Source organism: Mastomys coucha, unplaced genomic scaffold (genome assembly GCF_008632895.1).
Source record: "Mastomys coucha isolate ucsf_1 unplaced genomic scaffold, UCSF_Mcou_1 pScaffold22, whole genome shotgun sequence".
Classification (NCBI taxonomy): domain Eukaryota; kingdom Metazoa; phylum Chordata; class Mammalia; order Rodentia; family Muridae; genus Mastomys; species Mastomys coucha.
In genome coordinates, this window is record NW_022196905.1 from 188,190,057 (window position 1) to 188,193,791 (window position 3,735).

A 3,735-nucleotide genomic window follows, 5' to 3' on the forward strand; every position below is an offset into this window, starting at 1 on the left:
TCATTAATTCTTCTAAACTGGCTGGCCGGTGAGGTCAAGAGGCTGCCCGTGTCTGCCCCTCAGGGCTGGGGTCCAGGCATGTGCCTACAGATTGGTGTTTGGGGAGGGGATCTTTACTCAGGTCCTCTGGGTTGCATGGCAAACATTGTTCTGAGTCACTGCCCAGACCCCTAGATCACAGTTTCTTAAGCCCATGAGGGTTCACTGTAACTTAATGTTGGGGTCGTGAAAAATCTGGTGGCAGTGGGTTTCTGAGTATGCACTGATCACAGCCCAATTCAAAATCAAACGGAAGGGATGTGAGGTGTTTCTAGCACGGGCCCAGCCTGGAGTACCACACAACCTCACGGGCACCTGTGTTCTGTACATGAAACATGAATATGTTGCACCTTCCATGCCATCATGCCATAAGACACCAACAAACATTGCCTAAAATACCTCTGCTCAGATGCAAGATTACTGTATATAATCAAGTGCAGTGTGTTTAGTACAAAGTTCTGCTCCTATAGTAAATTGTGATTTCATTATGGACAGCAATTCATTATGGACTTAGTATTGTATCATTGTTACATCAAGTTAGGGTATCTTTGGATTAATAATATTAATATTTTATCACTTACCTCAAGTTGGGGTATCTTTGGATTGGATTGAATTCAGTTGGAATGCTTGGTTAAGTTGCTTACTTGACTTTGAGTTGCAGATATTCATAAAACATCAAGAGAAGTTTGACCTGGGATTGTCTTCTAACAAGTTTTTTTAATGGTCCAAGGCATTCCCTCGCCTCATACTACATATTTATGTAAAGTGGCATATTCAGCATTAGCAATTAAAGTCAAAATACTGATCAAGTCTGAAAACTACTGAAGTGTAAAAGTAACCTTTATTTGTCTGATGTAATTGTCTCAGAGGCTTACTGTTTCTAGTTCTTTCTGAACTCTGGCTGGTTCAACTCAGCTGTTCTGGCTCAAATTCCTCTCTAAGCTGACTGATTCAATCTGGCTTCTCTCAGCTTCTCACTGAATTTCTCTGTTTGGCCTCAAACTAACTGGTAATTTGTTCTAACCTTCTGGCTCTTTCTCATTCTCTGGCTTCACCTACCTCTGCTGACCTGCGTTGAGCTGCATGAGAACAAACTCAACTCCACTGCACTGCACTCACTGCACTGCCTCCCAACTCACTTGGTGACACTGCAATGAACTCAACTGGACAGAACTGAGTTAACTGAACTGGCCTGACTTCCAACTCCTTTCTCTTCCTGAACTACTCTTAAATAGCTTCCCTTTTCAGCTTGTTCTTGCCAGAGGAAGGCATATCCTGTCTCATTCTACCAAATCTTTTTCTAACTTGTCACTCTGTCTCATGAGTATGCTAATAAATAGTAAACGGTATACATCATGTTGGTTACTTTTTTCATTGCTGAGATAAAACGCCATGACCAGGGAACTTAAGGAGGAGATGTTATTGTAGCTTATGGCTCCATGGGGAAGAATCCATGGGGCATGGGAGAGCAGCAGCGAACAGCCAGCATGGCAGGAGGAGCAGGAAGCACAGAGAACAGTCTACAAGTGGGACGAGGCTTTAAACTTCAAAGCCCCTCCCACTCTCTATAAGTGATATACTTCCTCCAGCAAGGCTGCACCTCCCCGAAACATCTCCAAACAGCACCAACACTTGGGGTCCAAGGGTTCAAGAGTCTGAACCTACGGGGGACATTTCTCAGTCAAACACACACACAAATTTTTTAAAAAAATTATGATTATCAGTAAGTGTCTGATTTGTATACCTATTCCATACTCCTATACACCTGGGTTCTCAGGTGGGCCTTTGGTAGAATGCCTTCCTAGTGTGTGCAAATGCTTGGTTTTGATTCCAGCACCGCACATAAACCAGAAGTGGTAGTGTGTACCTGTAATTCCAGTACTAAGAGGTAGAGTCAGGAATAACACTAGGTCAAGGTCACCCTCAGCAATAGTGAGCTAGAAGCTGCTTGTCTTTTAAGGGTTTTTTAAAATTATTATAAAGACAAAGCTTGTAAGTGGAAGACATTTACAGCTTTTTTTTTTTTTTGGTTTTTCGAGACAGGGTTTCTCTGTGTAGCCCTGGCTGTCCTGGAACTTACTCTGTAGACCAGGCTGACCTTGAACTCAGAAATCCACCTGCCTCTGTCTCTCAAGTGCTGAGATTAAAGGCATGTGCCAACACCACCTGGTGAGGCATTTCTTTTTAAAGTCCAGGGTTTTTTAAAAAGATTTATTTTATGTATGTGAGTACACTGTAGCTGTACAGATGGTTGTGAGCCTTCATGTGGTTGTTTGGAATTGAATTTTAGGACCTCTGCCTGCTCTGGTCGGCCCTGCTCACTCAGTCCCTGCTCACTCTGGCCCAAAAATTTATTATTCCTAAGTACACTGTAGCTGACTTCAGACGCACCAGAAGAGGGCGTCAGATCTCATTACGGGTGGTTGTGAGCCACCATGTGGTTGCTGGGATTTGACTCAGGAGCTTCGGAAGAGCAATCAGTGCTCTTGCCCACTGAGCCATCTCTCCAGCCCAGAGGCATTTTTTTTTTTTTTTTTGAAGGCCTCTGAGAGACTTGTTCAACTATCACTATCAAGTACACTTGATAAAGTCTTTGCTGAGTAGGCTAGTTTCTGTGGCCCTTATCTTCAGAGCACTCAGAAATGTCCACAAAGTACTCCTCCAGGTTATGGCTCAGTCCACAAAAGGATGTAAAACGAAACATGTAATGGAGCAGGGGAAGGGGGATGGGACAGATATGACCAAAACATACTGTAAGTACACATGAAAATGTAACAAGAGCCCTTGCCTAGTACAATTAAATAAGCTAACAAAAATGTCATAATCCTAAATAAGTTTAACTTTTTTGTTACAAGTACTTTCAAACAGACAAGGTTCAGTAAATTATCTATTATTTTGATTTTTTTAAATTAACTGTTAGGAGAGCATTAATATCATATCTAATGAATAATAATTTAGCCTCCTTTTCAGTATTTAACCATATGCTTCTATATTAAACAAGTGTCTCTGTGAGTAAGCTCATTTTTTTTTTTAAGATTTGTTTATTATATGTTAAGTACACTGTAGCTGTCTTCAGACGCACCAGAGGGGGCATCAGGTCTCATTATGGATGGTTGTGAGCCACCATGTGGTTGCTGGGATTTGAACTCAGGAGCTTCGGAAGAGCAGTCAGTGCTCTTAACCTCTGAGCCATCTCTCCAGCCCAAGTAAGCTCGTTTTATCATGCTAAGGATGAGTATGTATGCACTCTCTCTCTCTCCTCTCTCTCTCTCTCTCCTCTCTCTCTCTCCTCTCTCTCTCTCTCTCTCTCTCTCTCTCTCTCTCTCTCTCTCTCTCTCTCTCTCTGTCTCTCATTAAGTTCATGTCAAGACTGCAGAATAGTTCAGTGGTTAAAAGCACTTGCTGCTCTTGCAGAGGACCCTGGTTTGGTACCCTGCACCCCATGGCCATTCCTAGCCATCCCGAATTCCCATTCCAGAAGACTCTGATATCCTCTTCTGGCCTCTGATGTACACTGTGGACATAAAACCAGGCAAAAACCACTTACATACATAAGATTAACTCCTTAAAAAAGAATCTTAGAAAATGTCTATGGAGGTGGCTTAAAAATCTTAGAAAATGTCGTGGTGGTTCACCTTTAATACTATTTATTACCCACAAGACAAAGGCAGGCAGATCTGTTGAGTTTGAGACAAT